This window comes from Staurois parvus, unplaced genomic scaffold (genome assembly GCF_062004578.1).
Source record: "Staurois parvus isolate SC_StPar_1 unplaced genomic scaffold, SC_StPar_1.0 ptg000696l, whole genome shotgun sequence".
NCBI classification, from domain to species: Eukaryota; Metazoa; Chordata; class Amphibia; order Anura; family Ranidae; genus Staurois; species Staurois parvus.
Genome location: NW_028318492.1, coordinates 309,035 through 331,250, shown reverse-complemented (window position 1 = coordinate 331,250; position 22,216 = coordinate 309,035).

Genomic DNA, 22,216 nt, shown 5'->3' with positions numbered 1-22,216 from the left:
GGTAAGAAAAATATCATTCAGTCAAATAATAGCGTTTTAACAATTTTATACAATATTTATTTATGAAGTCAGGAAAATTTAAATAAAGAACAGTTCTTTACCCAGGCTTACAGTGTTGCACCCTTTTCCCTATTTACAACACATTCCAGTTCTCCTAGGTGAAAAAAATCCATCTGCATGTTTTTAGTAACCAGAATTGCTTAGTATTACACATTTATAAAATTTCCTTAAAGCCCAACTCTGGCTGCTTTTAAATGCACCTATGCAAGGGGGGTACCCCTGAACTGCATGGGTTAAATGCTTCTTTGGCTAGGGGGGAAAAATAAGTACAAATACTTACCTTTTTCTCTGCTCCTGTAGGCTTCTTCCTGTTGGTGTGATTGGTCCCCCTTATTACTTTGCTTCACTGTCTGTCTGGTTGCAACTTTCTGGTGTCATCACATGCAATGCAGGACCACGTTAGGGTTGCAAGGGACTGCCCAAAACTCTAAGGTGGAACAGCGGAGGAGAGTGCTTGCTGCCATGGACAATGAATAAAGAATGTTAACTATTTTAACACCTTCATTATTTTAATTACCTTTTAAAGCACCTTATAATTTCTTCTAATAATAGTACAGTCTGTATAACATATAAAGCATTTGGTTGGTGATCTTTAACTATGTCTGGTAAAATGTGATTTTCATGACACAGAGAATGTTACCTTAAAACTGGAAATATTTACTAAATCCTCGTGAAAATGTATTTTATCAATATCATTCTATTACCAAACTGCAACTCTGTACAGTAGCATCTAAAATTTGCATGGATGTTTGAAAGCACATTTTTAGGTCTAGTGATGTGATTTAGTGCTTTGCTTCAAAGTAACGCACCTGTCTTCCGATAACCTCTTAAATGTAAATTAATGCACGCCAGTCCTTCTCATTTCATTTCAATGCTTTATGCCACAGTGACTCTTTTTTCAGTTTCAGGGCACAACATGTTTTGTATTTCCTTACTTTGAGCCACTTAAAGTTTATGACACTGCTGTAAAAGCTGTGCACAGCGGTGAAGAGTACAACTCTCTACTGAACAATGGCTTCCTGCGGGCAGTTTACAATCAGGTAAATACAAGTGCACTCTCTTTTCAGAATAAATGACTTTCTTCTTTGGAAAATATGAACGCAGAACTGAGCAGCCATGATAGTACAGTAGCGAAAGCAGTCATCCTATCACATTTGTAGAGCAGCTGACATGACCCCTACCTTTTATTCTTTGGTGCATTACAATAAGCTAATGGATGCAGTGAATAACAGAGAAAATAGGGACATGTCACATTGCAGAGTACAAAAACTATTTAGTATTTCATGAAAGCAGTTTTCTAGAAATCAAATCTTCTTAAGCCATGTCAAAAGACAGCAGTTATAGTGACATCTAATGAAGATTACACATTTACTGAAAACAAAGAAGACATCTGTTTTTTTTTTGTTATTATTATATCTTATATTAGGTATTCCAGTACAAAAATATAATAGCCCAATATACAGCAAAATCACATGTACATAAGTCCTATTTTACAACATCTTTTCCCCCAGCCCGCCCTTCCTCCCCCTAACCTCCCCACCAAAATACCCCTGTCCAGATCTTGTTTACTAAGTTCTTACTCCTCTTGTACTTATCTATCTATATCTATGTCCTTTTCCTTCTTCCGACCACTCTCGCATTCACACTCTCCATCAACCTCTCTCTATACTTACTGGTATCCCCCTAATCTCCAGACCAGTTCCGTGTATCTTTTAGATGTTTTAAAATCTAACCAACTACTCCACATTTTCCTAAATTCTTCCATTTTGTCCTCCTCCACATGACACAGCTCCTCCATCCTAAAAATATTTTAAACTCTATTCAACCAATCTTTTATTCCTGGTGGCTCTGGAGCTTGCCAAAACTTGGGGATCAAGCCCTTAGCTGCACTGATTAAATGATATAATACCCTGTTTTTATACAGTTTGCCTACGGGGTTGGAATAAAATAAACAAAGCCACGGATCCATTTGTATAATAATCCCACTGATTTCCTGAATCCAATAAATTATTTCCTTCCACTAATCCTGTATTTTCGGGCACTCCCACCAAATGTGTGCCATTGTACCCTTTTTCCCACAGCCTCTCCAACATAAAGGTGAAATATCAACTTGCTGTTTATGTGCCACACTCGGTGTAGTATACCATCTCGCCAAGCATTTGTAATTAATTTCTACTGTGCTCATATTTGTCACCTCATGTGTTCATTTAAATATTTTATTCTTTTTTTGCTCATTCAGTTCTGTTCCAAGCTCCTTTTCCCATTTTTCCAAGAACCTGGGAGGATTGGTTCCTTCCATATTTAACAGGATCTTATATATCCTGGAGGTGGCTTGTTTCGGAACTGTATTTACATTCAACAATTTTTCAAATGGATACATATCCTCCGAGGTCCTCAGTGGTTGTGGGAATTTTGAAACAAAGTGTCTTAGTTGTCCATACTGCCACTCATCTAATGTGAAAAATAAATCTTTTTTTTTCTTCAACTCTTGATAGATGTGCAATTTCCCCTTATTCAAAATATCCTTCAAATGTGCATTTTTATCTTTAATCCATTTACCAGAAATTATATCCTTCCCTGGAGGAAACTACTCCGTACCCACCAAAGGAGTCAGTAAGGAATTGTATTTCCATCCTTTCGGCTTATAAATTATATCCCAAACACTTAACACTTTTTTTTGTTAAAGAACTAATATTCTCATCTAGTGTACAAAATTTATGTGGTATTCATACAATCTTCCCTAATTGTGCCTTACTTAGTGTTCTTTCCATATTTACCCATCCTTTCCCTTGTGAATTGAATGTCCAGTCTACTATTCGTGATAAAATCACCACTAAATAATATTTCCTAAAATTAGGCAACCCCAATCCCCCATTTCTTTTTACCCTACACAATACATCATATCTGATTGTTGCTTTCTTATTTGCCCATATAAACCTGAGTATCATCTTCTTTATCCCGCAAAGAAAGACCCTGACAGGATTATTGGGAGCATGTGAAACTTGTAAACATTTTTTGGGACTATCACCACCTTTACCAGGTGTATACGACCTATCCAGTAAGCTCCTCCCTTTGAAAGTTTCCCCAACTCAGCCTTTATTTCATTTATTAAAGGGATATAATTTGCCTGGTATAAGCTTTTTGTTGAAGGGGTTAATTTTGTTCCCAGATAGCCTATTTTCTTTTCCTTTTCCTTTCAGGTAAATGGAAACTCTTTTTGAAGGCTTGGCCTCTCTTGCTTTGGAATATTGACATTTAATATCTCTGACTTTGCAGGGTTTATTTTCAGATTTCACAGCTTGCCATATTGTTTTAGTAAACTCATTAAATTAGGCAACATTATTCTAGGATTTACTATATAAAATAACATGTCACCTGTGTATTCTGCCACCTTATGCTCCACTTCCCCTATCTTTATTCCTGCTATATCTACACAGTATCTTACCCTCGCCAGAACGGGTTCTAGTGATAATACAAATAACAGTGGAGATAGTGGACATCCCTGTCTAGTACCGTTATGCATTTTAAAAAACTGGGAGAGGGATCCGTTGACCTTACCTGCTGCTGTTGTAAAGCCCTTGTATCCACTTCAACATTTTCGGCCCTAGTCTAGACTTCTAACGTACCAAACATAAATCCCAAGTCGACCCTGTCAAAAGCTTTCTCAGCATCTATCAACAGGAATATTGTTGGCTGTTTCTCTCTCTTTACACTTTGTAAGATAAGCAATGATCTCTGGCCATTATCCCGACCCTCTCTTCCGAGGATAAATCCTACCTGATCCAGGCCGGCATCAGCTCCTTCAGTCTAGTTGCCAGAACCTTAGCGTATAATTTTGTGTCGATGTTTAGTAAGGATATGGGTCTATAAATAGCACACTGTGAGCTATCCTTCCCTTCTTTGAGTATGATAGTTATATGTGCTTACAGTGATTCTTCCCTATTGCATTCATGTAACCACACATTCTAGGGACCAGAAGATCTCTATTTTTTTTAAAACAGCCCACAGTGTATCCGTCTGGACCAGGGCTCCTTCCAAGGGCTGTGTTCTTTAAAGCCAAGCTGATTTCCTCAGGGGTAATAGTTCTCTCTAGGGCCTCTAGTTTTTATTCTGCTATTCTTGGCATCTCCACTTCCTTTAAGTATTTATGCCTTTTTCTCTTCTTTTCATTCTCAGTTTCTTTTTGATTTCTGGGGCTCACGTCATAAAGCCTGCTATAGTATTCTTGGAACCTATAAGCGATATCAGTGGTGGAGTACACCAATTCTCCTTTACTAGTTTGAATTTTATCTGTAACATTTTTGGATTTCATTTCCTTTAGCCTCCGCATTAGTTTTTTTACAGGTCTATTCCCCCATTGATATCTTTCTTTTGATACCCTATTAAATATCTTTAAACTCCTGTTCCGTAAGATCTTTTAATTCTCCTCTTTTAAGGATTATCTTCTGGTATAAATCCATACCTCTCTTCTTTTTATGTAACTGTTCTAACTTATATAGCTCCTCCGTCACCTTCTTTATTTTTTCCCCCCCGTTCTTTCTTTTTTTCAGCCTATATTGCTATCAGTATTGCCCTGACATATGCTTTATGTGCCTCCCAGATTGTGGCCACAGAAACTTCCTTGTGTCTCATTAAACTAAAAAAAATGCTCTATTTCCAGCCTTAGACTTTTCTCTATTTCAGGGTCCTGTATAAGCATCTCATTTAGTCTCCAAGTAGCTATTTTGTCCTGATCCACTCCAACCCGCAGTCTCATTGTGACAGGAGCATGATCAGAGATAGATATGACCTCCAGTTGTCTATGCTTGTTCATTATATAATCCAGTCTTGAGTATGTTCTGTGAACTGGAGTGAAGAAGGTGTAGTCTCTTTCTCTTGGATGTTTTACTCTCCAAGTATTGGTCAATTGACCTTGGTGTAATAACCTCTTCAATAGTTTTAATTTCCTACCACCCTCTCTCTGCGTACCAGATGACATATCCAATTGCGGATCCAGACACAAATTAAAATCTCCTGCCACCACCAGACTACCCCTTTTATATTCAGAGATTTTTCTTAACAAATCCTCCAAGAATGATACTGGGTTTTTATTCGGGCAATAAATATTAACTAGTGTAAATTCAATTCCTTGTAATCTTCCCTTCAGAAATAGAAACCAGCCCACTGGGTCTTTCATTCTCCCCTACAGGGTAAAGCTAACATTTTTTGAAAACCCGATTGCTACTCCTTTAGCCCTTTTAACTGGGAAATCTGCATAGTACCACGTTGGATAGCACTTGGAGTATAACTTGACGTTTGTATCATAGGTTATATGTGTCTCTTGTAGGAACACTACGTCTATGGAGTATTGGTGTATTTCCCTAAGTATCTTATGTCTTTTTGTTGGAGAATTTAATCCTTTCACATTATAAGTAATGAACGTAATCGACCTCATTTCTGAAGTTATTTCACTATCTTATCCACTTTCCCAAAAAAGAGAGGGAGATGGACATCATCATCCTCTCCTAGCAATACCTATGGACTCACCTCCCCACTCATCCCCAGGCTCCCCCACTCTCTGACCTGACCCACCGGCCCGCTCCCAGCTACACCCAGCCTCCCTACTTCTTCTTCCTAGATACTCACTGTCATTTTCCTACCCCCTGCAGCTGCTCACATTAAGTCCCTCTGACCACCCTTCATATTCTATTTTTTGTAAGTTTCATTTCTCGCAGAAATCACTGTAGTATTCAGGAAACCTCAGTCTTGCCGATTTTCAATCTTTCCAGCCAATCAGGCATGCTGGAAAGTCCCAGTTATATCAGAATTTGTTCTCTCTCACTTGCTCCAATAGCGGTTTCAAAGATCTTCTTCTTACCAGTGTCTCTGGGGAATTGCCAGCAAAGATATACAACTTTGTTTCCTCATATTTAATTTCAATAGTATCTGAAAGGATCTAGATAACTTCCATTTTGTATTATGTACGCCATTTTAAGTATTAAGTATTAAGTTAGCTTTTTGTAGAAATATTAAAAGTTTAATGAAACTGTTTTTGGTTGTTCAAGGATGTATCAACAGAAGCTAACACGACCCTGACAATGTCTTTGTCTGGCTGTTTTCCCAGAAAGTTAGCCAAAACAATTTGTACCAAGAAATGTATATGTTATGTTTCATGTAGTTAGCTCATGATGGAAAGTTACAAGTTACAGTTTTGAAACTCGCTCCCCCCCCCTCCCTTATTATTATCTGTAGTCTATATAATCTTATTAATGTCTAATAAACTTTGAACATCTCTGAACATAAGCTGTCGTGATTTCCGTGTTCAAGGGGTGTTCCCAGAATTCTGCTGATAAACCAGGAATCTCTCCACAGACCGGGGGTCTCTGAGGGGAAAAGAAAATCATTCCTTTCAGCTGGGGGCTCGTCCGGGATGACCACCCACCTCACTTGGTAAGTAAACCTTTTGTCTTTTTATGACTAAAAGCTCTTTCTTGCCCTGTGTTGAGGGAAGGTCTTGAATCATTCTGTATTGTCTATATAGACCCGTGATAACCTGTAGCTGCTTTTGGTAAAGCAGACTTAACTCTTTGGTAGAGTTACAAAATAGTGCACTATAAAAATATAAAAAAAGGTGTTTTGGTAAACACAGTTCTCTGGTAGAACACACTGTTTTTGGTAAAACAGTGAAGAGATAACTTTTGGGAAGTTATCAAGAGGTTAATAAGTCTGTGGAGCAGATTCTGGTTTATCTGTCTTTTGCTTTTTCTTTCTGTTGCGTAGAAGTATAAGATAATTTGTTGTGTGGAACAAAATAAGATTTTAAGCTAAAATTGTTTTATCCACTGTCTAAATATGGGTCAAGGAGGTAGTTACCCACCAGGTCCCCCAGAAAAGGGAGAAAATTGTAAGGATTATGTTGCTAGAGTTTGTGGATTGGACTATTATTTAATAAATCCCTGGGTGGATTGTATGGCAGGCTGGACAGAAGCTATGGGGAGTACAGACCCATTCCCAAGAAAGGGGGCAAATGATCCTTTTCATACAGACATGATTAAGGGATTATGTTTGGGGGACAAACAAGCCTTTCCTTGGTATGAGGGGGAACCACAATGGGACCAAGCTTATATGAAGAAAGGGGGAGAAAACTGGTTAAAATGGTCACCGTATTGGGTTGATAATAGCAAGGGAAAGTTCAGTTTGATTTTCTCTTTAAAACAAAAGAGGAAGTTGAAATTGGATACATTAAAAATATGCCAGGAAAAGCATCAATCTGAAAAGACATGCAGACCCAAGATTGGACTGAAAACAGTTCAGACACCAACCCCACCCCCCCCCGTATAATATATATCCTTCATTAAGTGGTTTTAAAAATGCTGCTGATGATGATTTTTTGATTAGTTTGGGGATGATTCCACCCCAGCCTAATGCCCCTCCAGCCCCTGCTCCTGTCTCTGCAGCTCCAGCTCCTGCCCCTCCAGTCCCTGCCCCTGTCCCTGCGCCACTTCCCGTCCTGGATCTACAACCAATACAGCCAGGCCCCTCCACTAGACCCAAACAGATTATTAGTATAAAATCACCAGAGGAGGGTAGCCAAGTTCAAGGCATCCTTACAGAAAATAATGAGAACGAAGGAGAGTTGGAATACGAAGAACAGGGACAGGTAAATATAATAAAATTACAGAAAACGGATGGTCAATGGAGAAGAAGTGACACCAGTCATAGAAAGGGCAGAGATGTGGAGGAATTTAGAATGCAGCTTAGATCCATGGATAAGAAACAAGAGGGAAAAAGAGAAGATGAGGGGGCCGTAGGAGGAAAGGAGTTGGCTATATTGACACTACCTTTTCTCACAGCAGGAGAACTAATTCTAAAAAAACCCATAGAATTAGAAGATATTAATAAGATTGTTAAACATTGTCCCAAGCCTACAGTATCTCCTGGAGGTACACTTGCTTATTTAAAAAAGGCATGTTTAGGAAGAAATTACACACAGGAAGATATGAGATTGATCATTGATGGTATTCTGGGAAATAATCCAGCTTGGGATTGGATAAATGTAAAAAGCATTAGTCACATAGAACCAAGTAATACACAGGCTACTGCCTATAAACTGAATACCACAGAAGGGAGAGAAACTATGTGGGAGGAGCTTGACACAGAATTAAAAAGGGTTTTCAGGAATAAGGCTTCCCTCCCTATTGCTACAGCATGTAAACAGAAGGCAGGAGAAACTGTTTCTCCTTACAACACACCTATCAATTCTGTTAAGAAGCCGGATGGCTCTTACAGGTTTGTACAAGATTTGAGGGCCATAAATAATTTGGTGGTTCCATTAGCCCCAATAGTGCCTGATGTGCCATCACTCCTTGCCTCGATTCCGTCCGATGCAGAATATTTTACAGTGATTGATTTAACAAATGCATTTTTTTTGGTTCCTGTGGACCACCAGACGAGGGCGCTATTTGCATTTACGTTCCGTAACCGCCAGTTGACCTGGTGTAGATTGCCCCAGGGCTATGTAGATTCGTTTGCAGTCTACTCACTTGCCCTCCAGACCACACTGAGGTCCTGGACCCCTCCCAATGGTTCGGTCCTCATTATATATGTGGATGACCTATTGATTTGTAGTTCAAGTCAGGAGGCCAGTCAGGAGGATAGTTGGTCTCTCTTAGAATGGTTGTCAGGGAATGGTCACAAAGCATCTAAAAAGAAATTGCAATGGTGCCAAAAACAGGTTGAGTACCTTGGTTTTATTCTAAGTCATGGTGAGAGGAATGTCAGTCACAAAAGAGCTGCGGCTCTCGTGGGTCTGCCCTGCCCACAAACAAAAAAGGACATGCTAACTTTTCTTGGTATGATTGGTTACTGCCGCCAATGGATACCTGATTGTTCATTCTATGATCACACTCTGAGGTCTGCCACACTTTCAGAATCACCTGACATTCTCACATGGTCAAATGAAATGGTTGATGCCTTTCTGTACCTGAAGAATGCTATGGTAACGGCCCCTGGTCTTGGACTACCTGACTATAAGAAAATGTTTCATCTGTATGCGGGGGAAAATTGTACAACCATGGCGGGGGTCCTGGCTCAGGAACATGGAGGCAAGCTCCGCCCTGTAGCTTTTTTTTCCAAAGTAGTGCCAACTCAGGTTCAGGGCATGCCTGCTTGTCTGAGAGCTGTTGCATCGTGCGCAATTCTGGTGGAGATGGCTATTTCTTTCACATTGGGACTTGAAACTACCCTACACACCACACATCAAGTGTCCTTACTACTGAAAAACATACACACTCAACACATGTCAGCACAAAGGTTGAGCGGATATGAAGTGATTCTTCTATCTGATCCCAACTTGATTATTAAATATTCTTCAGCAAATTCAGGTCCTACTCCAATTTTGAACGCCCTACTGGGGCTAAAGGGGGAACAGGATGAAGTGGCACCAGAACCCAATTGTATAACCCACATACAGCAAGACACTTCCCCTAGGTCCGACATGTCAGCTGTGGTTCTTGATGGGGCCCCAGATGTGTTTGTTGATGGCTCATGTTCTGGGCCAAATGATAGTACTTACCATGCAGGATATGCCATTGTGCAACTTCCTGACAAAATACTGGAGGCAAAGCCAATTCCATATCAGTCAGCCCAAGCAGCTGAACTGATTGCCCTTACAAGAGCATGTCAATTATTTGCAGGACAGGATGTCAACATTTACACAGACTCCAAGTATGCCCATGGTGCTGTACATGATTTTGGGGTCATTTGGGAGAGAAGAGGATTCATTGCTGCTGATGGCAAAACCATATCTCACTCTTCTTTGATATCTGATCTACTCAAAGCCTTACAGTTACCTAAAACATTAGCCATTCTACATTGCAGGGCACATACAAATCGCAGAGATCATATTGCCAAAGGAAATGCATTAGCAGATAAGGTAGCAAAGGAAGCTGCATTACAACAGGTGGCCAGTGAGCAGATGCCTTTGCTCACTTCAGGCGTCACAACTACCCCACATGACCAGATGTATGCAGATTTACAAAAATTTGCTACAAAAATCGATTTAGCAGACTGGGATGGTTCTGGAGCACAACTAGATCCAGCTTCTGGTCTAGTGTGCTTAGAGGGGAAACCATGCATTCCCATGTCAAGTGCCCCATTGTTCATTGCACAGTACCACGGTCTAGGACATAGAGGATGGAAAACAACATGTGAAACATTATTGCAGGATTTTTACATTACAGGCTTATCTAGGTTGGTGAAAGAATATGTTTCTAGGTGCATTACATGTATAAGGAACAATCCACAGAACCCAAAGAAATCACAACACCAGCATCTAGTGTACCCAACTACACCTTTCACCCATTTACAAATATATTTTACCCACATGCCAAAAACAGGACAGAGGCAAGAGTTTTTGTTGGTAATGGTGGATATGTTCAGCAGATGGGTGGAAGCATTTGTCACTAATAAAGAAGATGCGCAAACTGTAGTCAGAATTCTCACACAGGAGATAATACCCAGATGGGGATGTCCGCTGCAGATAAATTCTGATAACGGACCAGCTTTTGTGGCCAAGGTATGTCAAGATTTGGTAAAAGTACTTAAGATAGATTGGAAATGTCATATTCCCTATCATCCTCAAAGTTCGGGTATAGTAGAAAGGATAAACAGGACGATTAAGGATAAGTTGAGGAAGGCCACTGGAGGAACCTATACCCACTGGAAGAAGATGTTACCTGCAATTCTAGCAGAGGTAAGAATGACACCTAATAAGACTACAGGGTTATCTCCTTTTGAAATATTGGTGGGAAGACCGTTCCCCACTCCTTGGGCTAGACAGCCACTTATGTTAGAAAGAGGGGACCTTGACCTGGTACAGCAAGAATATGTGAAAAAATTGATTCAAACTTTAGATCAGATTGAAAGAAATGTTGCTCGCACCTCTCCTTTATCTTTTCAGGAACCAACACACCTTTTCCAAGTGGGAGATGTGGTAGTGGTCCGCCAACTCGCTAAAGACAAGAAGCAAGGCTACCCCTTTGGACCACCTACTACGGTGATAGCGGTTACCAGAACAGCTGTTCTGGTGGAGAATTCCCAGTCCTGGATCCATGCTAGTCGAGTGAAGAAGGTGAACCAAACACCTGAGAAACATGAGATGGAAAAAGGAGGTGAAGTATGAGAGAAAAATCCTCGAAGAGTGGGTGAAGTAAGTGAAAAAGGCCCTGAAGATGAAATTCCTTACTGCCCCTCATGGTGCTTTGAAACTCTGGGTCCTATTGGGCACACTGACTGTGCTCTTTTTCCTGCCAGTATGGATCCTAACTAACTGTATTTATCACCCTGAGGACTTGGGCCTAATAAAAGGTATCTGTGGTCAAGGACTAGTTTTAAATGAGACCCAGATAACCAAAAGTGAAAGAAAGTCAAAAAGGAAGTTTTGAAGAGAACAATCCTTTTTCAGGAAAAATGTTGATGATGCAGTTTAAATATGCTTATGCTCAAAAGTCAGGTTATGATAAATGTTGGATATGTAGTAAGTTACATCCTAGCACATATGAAATTCCTCTTCTGGCCGCTCCGGTCAAAATATTTTTGTTAATAAAAGGGAATGTAAGTATTGGTTTGACCAATATTACTTCTAATGCCACCATATCTTTTCCAACTCTGGGAGTCACTCAACTCCCCGATTGGTGTTTTAGACTGGGGAATACTTCTCACAAGGGAAGGGGAATGTGCTCTCAGTCCATATTAAACATATCTGATCCTGGAAGGAGGGATGGAACTTCTTCTGTGAAACTCTGGCAAGTAAATGGTAAAACCCTGAATGAAAGTTTAGAAGGGATACAAGATAATGTGGGGAAAACTATGTTTGGAAAACTTCTTTTTTATTTTACACTTGTTGTCACCCCTGAATTTTATTCTGCAATACAAAAATTGCCGATCTCCTTGGGAAACAATACCTATATCTGTTGTGGTAAGATCTGTTACCCTTGGATACCGAGTAATGTCCAGGGCTGGTGCTATGTAGCCCAATTAGTGCCAATTATGGCAGCTATAGACCAAAAGGAACACCAGGTAAAAGCCAGTACATACCCAAAATACCAACTAACTCTGAGACAGAGAAGGGAAACCAAACAAGAAAAGGTAGATCTATTCTCTACAGGGGATAAGGTTTGGTCATGGTTTCCTACTTACACTGGATGGGGAATAACACTCATGAACAAAATAAATAATTACACAAACATTATTGATGACATACTGGAGAGGAACTCTAAGGACATAGGGTTGCTAAATACTGAGACCAGAGCTATTAGAAAACAGCTGGAGATGCAAGAATTAGCTATTGAAAGTATGAGTGCTGCTCTGACAGGTTTGTGTGAGATGACAGAGGATTATGAATGTTGTACTTGGATATATAATACCACAATGACTGTTCCAGATTATTATGAAATAATAAAGCAACACAGGGAACAGGTAGATGGTTTGATGGAAGAAGCTAGAGCTATAGGAAAAGATGGATGGACTCCTTTTGATTGGTTAGGATCAGGATTTGGTTCCATCTTTTCATGGATGAAAGGTATCGCGGTAAGCATAGTCATGATATTGTTTTTTGTTTTATCTTTATATCTACGTTTTAAATGCTCATTATATTGCATTCCTAGAGCTACCAAGCCGCAAAATACAAATGAAGGTTATCTAGCTATGTACAAAAAGATGAATGAAGTAAAGAATTGAGATCATGTTCATGATCTTAGAGGGGATTGAAAGGATCTAGATAACTTCCATTTTGTATTATGTACGCCATTTTAAGTATTAAGTATTAAGTTAGCTTTTTGTAGAAATATTAAAAGTTTAATGAAACTGTTTTTGGTTGTTCAAGGATGTATCAACAGAAGCTAACACGACCCTGACAATGTCTTTGTCTGGCTGTTTTCCCAGAAAGTTAGCCAAAACAATTTGTACCAAGAAATGTATATGTTATGTTTCATGTAGTTAGCTCATGATGGAAAGTTACAAGTTACAGTTTTGAAACTCGCTCCCCCCCCTCCCTTATTATTATCTGTAGTCTATATAATCTTATTAATGTCTAATAAACTTTGAACATCTCTGAACATAAGCTGTTGTGATTTCCGTGTTCAAGGGGTGTTCCCAGAATTCTGCTGATAAACCAGGAATCTCTCCACAGACCGGGGGTCTCTGAGGGGAAAAGAAAATCATTCCTTTCAGTATCATGCAGACTTTTCCATAGTCTTTATCTGCGTAATAATGGAATTGAACTGTCACGTCTCTGGGGCTATTCACCAATACTCCTAATGGCCGTCTAATCCTGTGTGCTCTCTCAATTTGCAGGTTTTATGTCACTGGTCTTCCCATTATTGGATTACACACGCTCTTTATTTTCTCCTCTAGATCCTCTTCCTGTTCTTCTGGTAGGCCCCGGATCCTTAGATTCTTTCTTCTTTATTGGTTCTCCTGGTTCTCTAATTTAAATTAAAGCTTTCTCTGTTCTCTACGCATTTCCTTCACCTGCTTTTCAAAATGTATTAATTAATTGAGTATGTGCTTCCATTCTCTCCTCTGTCTCTTCCACTCACGTTAGCATCCATCCCAAGTCATTATGTATTACCTCCATCTCATTTTTCTGGCACATCTCCAATAATGCGAACATTTCCGCCATGTCAGTTTTTGCAGGTATTTGTGACATAGCTCCTTGTTGTTTCGTGACACTCTGTTCCATTACACTTTCCAAGCTTATCGATTCGTTAGTCAGGTTCCCTTCCCGAGACCCAGCTGACAGTCTAGAATGATCTCCATTGAATTTTTAACTTCTTCTTGTTGTTTTTCTTGAATTCGATTCTCTGGATTTTTCTCCTGAAGGGGCATATAGTTTTTAATTGTAGTAGCCTTCACATTTAGTTAGGGGGTTTTTGAGCCCCCTCTAGCTGATTGGACCTTCATTCCTGGTTCAACTCTCCTGTTTCTCTTCTTTTATCTCAGGCTTCCTATAACTGTCAGCTATGTAATCACCTGTACGTCCCCACACTTGGTTTTCTACTGTAATGCAATAGAATCTTCCCCTCGAGAAAGCCCTTTTTCTTTACTTCTAATGATTTTTGCCACCCCTATTCTTTTACCTTAGGGGTCAGAGTAAGTTAAATAGTTCCACCGCCAATCTAAGAGAACCCCTGCAGAATAGTCCTCTGTCTCCCCCAAAAACTCAGGTGCGTTTCTCCTGTCTCCTAGGTTTAATGCCTCATACCTGGGGGGTGTCCTTTCAGATCTCAATGTATTTTTCATCCGTAGAGCCTTCCAGCTCGCACAGACCTTTAAGACTTCCCTGCAATATGGGAAATCCTCTGCCCAGCTGCCTCCTCCTGCTCCCAGACTGCCGGGATCCTACGGCTTGTGGGCACCACCCACAGACCTTCTGGATGCTCTGTGGCACCACAGCCACCCCCCTGCTCCTTGTATGTCGGGGCTCCCTCGGGTCAGTAGTTATTATCTGGGGCAAGCAAAGGGTTAACTGTGTGCTGTTTCACTGTGTGCTGTGTGTGTGTTTCACTGTAAGCACAGTGCTTTGTATGGTTCTGCGTGCCCCCAGCCATGCCGCCATTTTTGGCCTCGACTGCCAGTCGCCGGGTTCTGGCCGATGATTTCCGAGAATTACCAATGGGGGAGGGACCTGTGTACAAACAACACAGATCTCTCCACTGTCATCTCCTGCACACACTGCTTTGTATGACTTTGCATAGCAGAGCAATACAAAGCAGTGTGCTTACAGTGAAACACACACACAGCACACAGTGAAACAGCACACACTTAACCCTTTGCTTGCCCCAGATAATAACTACTTCCTGCCCAGTATCATTAGTATAGTGTCAGTGGTTTTTATTAGCACTGATCACTGTATTGGTGTTAGTGGGAATGTCAGTGACACCAAGTCAGTTCCCCCCAGTGTCAGAATGCTCGCCGCAGTCCCGCAGTCCTGCTATAAGTCACTGATCTCCACCATTACTAGTAAAAAAGAAAAAAAAATTTCAGTATGTATACCACCATTTGTAAACTCTATAACTTTCATGTAAACCAATTCATTTACACATATTGGGATTTTTTTTGCAGACATGTAGCAGAATACATTTTGGCCTAAATTTATGATGAAATTTGATTTTAAAATTTCTTTTACTGGACATGTTTAACCCCCCTGGCGGTATTCTCGAGTGTAGCTTGGGGTTAATTATCAGTGCCAAAAGCTGTAACCCCGAGCTACACTCGGGATTACCCTGCAGCGTTGCTCCGGGATCCCTGTTTCACTTACCTTGCCCTTCTCTCCCGCGATGTCCCCCCTGCAGCGTCCCCGGCCATCTCCTCCGGCCGATGCCGGCATCCGTCTTCCGGGTTGCAGTCCCTGCGAGCGTCGGGACGTACGGGATGTATGGGGGCCGGAAGTGGCGGGAAATGTAAATATTTTAAAAAGTGACATTCACGAAATACACTAAAATCACATAGTAAAACATCACTGTTTCAATGCATTTCACATACATTTTGTCCCCAGTGCTTTGTCCTGTGCCCTGCCTGCATTTTTGCTGTCCATGACGTCCAAAAAGCGTCCCTTTATGTCAAAAGAGGTTTTAGACTAGCTAGAGAACAACAATAGTAAATCAGAACCACTTGCAGAATTGAGTGATGATTTGTTGGGAAATTCGTCATCAGACACTGAAAACGATTTTGCGACTAAGCTCAGTGATGTGCGAACATGGCACTATATTTCACATTTCAGTGTTTTTGGTTTGATTATATTATTGAATTAACTGTATTATTATTATATAAATTTTTTTATGATTATTTGTTATATATATAATTTAGGATTTCGTGTTTCAAATTTTATCATACCCGGGATGTTTACTAGACTCTTGTTCGGACAGATTTCAGTGAGTTATTCCTAAAAATTACAGGCCTACAATAAAAAAATTACATATTTCCATGCAAAAAAATGGACCGCTTTGAGCACAGCAATATTGACATCATCATACCGCTAGGGAGGTTAATAGCAAAAAGTCAAAAATATTGTTTTTTTTTCTCAAAATTGTCAGTCTTTTTTTGTTTATTACACAAATAATAAAAACTGCACAGACAATCAAATACCACCAAAAGAAAGCTCTATTTATGGGAAAAAAGGACGTAAATTTAATTTGGGTACAGTGTTGCATGACTTCACAATTGTCAGTTAAAATAATTCAGCGCCTTATCGAAAAAATGGCCAGGTCAGGAAGGGGGGTAAATCCTCTGGAGGGCAAGTGGTTAAAATATTTGCAGATCAGCTACAACTATGACTTTAAAATGCATATATTGTACATTATTGTTATATATTTCAAGAGGAATTGCAAATAACATGTAAAATTAATTAACAAACTACTATTATTAGTATCACTTAAGCTAAGTTTAATTCAGGAACAGTGATGACCAGGAATTCTAGTGAATTGTGTTCCCAATATGTTTTGCATCAAATTGATATCACAACATGGAATTTTTGTCATAATGCCCCACAATAATCCCCCATTGTAATGTACAGCGCTGAGCGAACTATTGGCGCTTTATAAATACTGTATAATAATAATAATAATAATGCACTATGTACCCCATTCTGGACATGTTATTGTCTCCATGGCAGGGGAAGAATGCAAATATAGGTGTAAAGGCATGTTTTAATAATGAGACTTTGCAACTTAAATAAATTAATATACTTTATTTTAATGGTTCATTTGCCATGCATACAGCTTTCAGCAAAAAAAAAAAAAAGGGAGCTGAAGATGCTTTTTAAATGCTAGAGCAGCGATATTTAGGTATTTTTAATTTTTTGTAAATGGCAGTATCCCAATCCAAGGCTGGCAGTAACTATAGCAGGAACAATATATTATATGTACAGATTATACTGTGTGTGAAGGTTTACACATACTACCTGAGCTTTACAGGGGAAAGGCGACAAAGTAGACTCAGATACTTCTCTGCAAACATCTCACTCTGAGGCTCTACGGATTGGTCTCACAAACTGTTGGGCCACACTCCCTTCTTAGGGTGCTTATCTCTATGCAGCTGAACGAGTGTCTCTCCAGATTGTTATGGGCAAGAAAGCATTGGAAATATTGGAAATTAAGGGCATTGCACTTATACCTATCCCATACAAACACATTAACCACCGCTCTCAACTTCCCTGAGGGTATTTTCAGTTACCAACACAAGGACCTCCATGTTGACCTATTACACACAGGTTCTTTGGCCCTAACTACCTCTCCAGTCATGATCATCTCTGCACTCTTGATCTTTTTTGGCCTTCTCTTTCTAATGTAGGATCTAAAGACCACGTCTTCTTTTATTGTATTGTATGTAAGAATTGGTTCATGTTCACAAAACTATGCAACTTGCCCTCCAGAGGATTTACCCCCCTTCCTGACCAGGCTATTTTTGGCGTTATGGAGCTGTGTTATTTTAACTGACAACAGCGCGGTCATGGAATGCTGCACCCAAATTAAATTTACGTCCTTTTTTCCCACAAATAGAGCTTTCTTTCAGTGGTATTTGATCGCTTGTGCGTTTTTATTTTTTGCACTATTTTGAGCTGTTTTACTGTAAGCTCTGTCTGTGTGCTTCACTGTAAGCACACTGATTTGCATGACTTTGCTATGCAGAGCCATGCAAAGCAGTGTACAGGAGCTGACAGGGAAGAGAACTGTATTGTTTATAATACAGTCCTCTCCCTCAGATGTTAATGCTCCTCAATCACCTGGTGACAGCGAGTAATCATCGGCCGGGACCCGGTGATTGACAGCCAAGGCCGAAAATGCGAAATCATGTATATATACCTGATTTTGCACCCCTCCCACCGCCATGTAGCAGTATATCTGCTATAGTGTGGTGGGAAGGCGGTTAAACTTTACTGGAGTGTTATCATATTCTGTGCCAACTTAAAAGCAGGAACTTTTCAAAGTTTAAACTTCACAGTTTAAGCATCATCTCACGTCATGATGGCAATTTCCAAAGGACCACTTTTTATTAGGCCTCTTATTCTGCATTAAGGACTAATAATTCTTCCTCCTTATCTCAATTCTACAGAGGAGACATGTTCAAATATCCTTGCAGGGGATTCACAGCCAGCTGAGCCATACACCCTTGGATACTGACTACATAGAAACTTCTCATTTACCTACTCTCTACAGAGAAACAAGAGACAACCTCCGTGTCACCTCTGGGCCACATCATTCTTTAAAAGCTGTCACAATACTGGGAAGTATGCCAATCACTGAGATGCAGTGTGCAAAATAGTGACTTGAGTGTGGATTATTTAATATTGATTTGTGAACTGCTATCAGCAATGAGTGAATAGAATATAAGGAGGCAATCCAGTAGGCCAATATTGCCACACTATTAAAGTAGCAACAAAGCACTTGAAATAATATATAGCCACATCTACTATATAATCATTTGGATTACAGAGATGTGCATAAAAGGAGGTTTGAAACGTGTTGTGTTTAATACAGCTAAGAAATGCTCATGTCCTGCTGTGGATGATTTTAAATGATTTTAGAAATATAGTGTATCTTTTGTATAATAGATGAATATATTTTGCTTATAGTACCTCTCAGGAATATCTCCAATAAAAAGATATCTACAGTATTGATATGAGGCTAATTCATTGATTCATTTGTAAACATGTCAGACTTTGATGTTGGCAATGTTTTAACTATAATATAATCCACTATACTTAATATTCTCTTATTAAAATATTCTCGTCCAATATGCAGACCAGCCATGCCATCTGTGCACAGTATTTGCTTTTGTGCTGTGGTATGTTATGAAGTCATTGTCCACAGTTCGTTGTTCGCACAGATAGTCAAGCATACAGAGGCTAAAATTCTATCGGGTGGAAAGATTAACCTGTATGAAGATAGTCTGTACTGTTTTGTAAAGCTCATGAAACATAGATTGCAGCATATGATTTGTGACTATGGAAATTGACTTTGCTGGGAGCCAGCACCTGGGGCATATGTCCATAGTCTCCTTTTTTAATGCCCCAGGTCTAGCAACACCTCGTCAGCTTACAAGTAGTGCTGGGTGGGATTATTACCTGACACAGTCGCATAATTATGTCACTCACTTTTAGAATGTGCATTTACTGCAGTGGGTGGTTTTGTGAAAGAAAAAAGAACCCGCCTGTCCACAGACGCAGTTGGCCAACTAACCTTTATACATTTTAACCAGTGCTTGATCTGTGATAAATGCCAAAGTCCTGCAGCTGATGCTAACAATTATGTTTCTTCTTTAAATCTGGCCCCAAAAGACATGATTTTACCATATAGCATTACTGTTGCTTACCGCTACTGCTGGCCTGAAACCTTTATCATCTTGTACCACTTCTAATGTCCTGTCATTGTTGCCATCTCCTGCTACAACTACCATCTTCCAGTGCTCTGTCAATAAAAAATGTTTGTGGCTTTTATATTTCTAAAATAGTGTAGACTAACAGTGATTTCTTTTAGTAAACCTGCCTGGTCTCTTTCCTGGTAAAAGCACTTACATACAGTGCTTGGAGTCTATAAAATAATATAAAAACTTTTTTTTTTGTGAAATAATGCACTCTGATATCAATGCTTTCATTTAAAGCTGGCTGGTGAAAAATAAAATTTTTTGAACTAAGATAGGTACAATATTTAGCTGGTTTTTCACAGGTAAATAAATACACTATAGAATAGATTTTTTTTAACAGAAGAAATGTTTATTAAGAACATATAACAGTGTACATGTAAATTACAACAGGGTTACACAATAACACAATAACATAGTTTGGAGCTCAGATCACCATACACATACATATAAAAGAAATGAGATGCAGAGGTAGCACACAACATATATCAGTCATATGAGGTCACAGGTGTCACATCACATAGGTCACCATATCAGATATACCTGGTATTTTCCCCCTCCGTAGCAGCAGAGCTCTTTAATAGGAAGAAGGGTCAGCCGCACACCAGAGGATAGATGAATATAGTGTGTATTTATTAATCCATAGGACACACAAAACACCAGGACATGAATACAGGACCGTTAACGCGTTTCACTATGTTATGATTAAGCACAAGACCTTGTGAAACGTGTTAACAGGTCCTGTATTCATGTCCTGGTTTTTTGTGAGTCCTATGGATTAATAAATACACACTATATTCATCTATCCTGTGTGCGGCTGACCCTTCTTCCTATTGCATCGTGTGTGGTGGTGAGCCAGAGCCTGCACCTGTTGTGGATTGATCTGGATTGTTTGCCTGAGTGGTATATCTTTGTTCTTTGGAGCAGAGCTCTTTAACTAGGCATCCAGCTCCATTGTCATCTTGGTCACCCCTCAGGAAATTTTCATTTGGGAAATACTGTATATATGATGTGTGTGTGGCTTTTTGGGCTCCAAAACTGCATGTAGGCTGTCGTTTTCAATATGTGGCCAGAGTTTATTTTGGTCTTTGTCTTCAATAGCGATTAGGTTTCAGTTTGACTCAATGCAGGGTTTGTGCACATTAAAAGGCATGTTTGGCTGCCCGCTACAGCAAACCTCCAGCCAGAATGCTGGCCCCCTTGCTTACATTATTTACATTCAGCTGCTGGCCAGAGAATTCCTTGGAATGGGGCTGGAGATTCATAATTGGTTTCTGGGACACTAGTAATCACTGATATCCTAGCAACCACAGCCCTGAGCAAGAAGCTGTCAGTTATTAGTGATGATAGTAACTGTCACTGATGATTAAAAGAATTTAAAGAAAGGTGCAAAAAAAGGCTTAGTGCATTACCCAAAATAAATTTATTGGAACAAAGACATTCCAAAAAACATACTAACAAAATGCCCACAGGCCAAAGGCATTCTTAATATGAAGTGAGGAAAGGCCAGGAATCAAACATGTGTCATCGAGACCTACTGTATGCATCACTGAAGAAGGAGACATATCCTTCAAAATGCGTTAGCCTGGTTGTTGGACTGATGCGTAGGTTTTGATGGCACATCTTTACAACATGACATTTCCTCACTTTATCTTCACACAGCGTTTGGCCTGTGGGCATTTTGTAAATATATTTTTGGCATGCCTTTGTTCCAATAAACTTTTTTCATCAGGTAATGCACAAGGCCTTTGCAAGTAGCAAGATTTCTCAAACTGGAAGTGGGCTGCATTGGCAAGGCATTCTCATGCAATACAAGATGCTAATGAGCTTCCTACCATGACACACTACTTAACATCCTCAGCGCTATATTGTCAACTAATTGCATTCATCTGCCACTGATAAATGGCTTCCTGTAGAGTAGCAGATAGAGGTGAATATGGTTTAGCAAAAAAGGTCTAAAATAAATTGTAGAAATACTAAATAATACTGTAGCATATTACTTTTGTTGTAATCTAAAAAAACAATACCTTTGTTGCTTCATTACTGAATGGGGAGGTGATTTGACAATAAGGCCCTAAGAAATTATAGAAATTATACCTTTGCAGAGTGCACAATATTTCTTTCTTTTTATAGTTTTAAAATTACTCTTTATTGCATTTGGCCTGTAAGCATCATCAAATAAGCAAATGATTATTAGTAAATGTCGTATCCTCAAAGTTGCATTTACATAATAGGTAATGCTAAATGTCATTCCTAGAGGGTGAAAGAGTGCAGGATTTAGCCCCAAAATAATTTGTGTGTAAAAAGAAACAATTTGCAGGTGTGATTTGTTGTTTGGCTTCTTTTGATGCTACTTCTTTTATTAATTCTCTTTCCTGTTTTGTAGTGTTTTTTACATGTTCTGTAAACAAATGCATTTTTTTTAATGAACATTACAGCCTGGTGGCTTAGTGGTTGACACATCTGCCTAGCAACACTAGGGTCATCGGTTCAAATCCCAACCATGGCACCGTCTGCCAGGAGTTTGCAAGCTTTCTCTGTACCTGTGTGAATTTCCTCCCACCCTTCAAAGACATTCTAGTAGGTTAATTGGCCCTAGTACGTGCATGTACAAATGTCTCTTAGGGACCTTAGATTGTAAGCTCCTTGAGTGTAGGGATGAGCTTATAGAGGTGCATAATTGCTTTGTGCCCTAAGTGAAACCGGCACTGCATGCTTTCCAAGTATGCATGTGGTGCAAAAAGCCATGGCTGGCAAA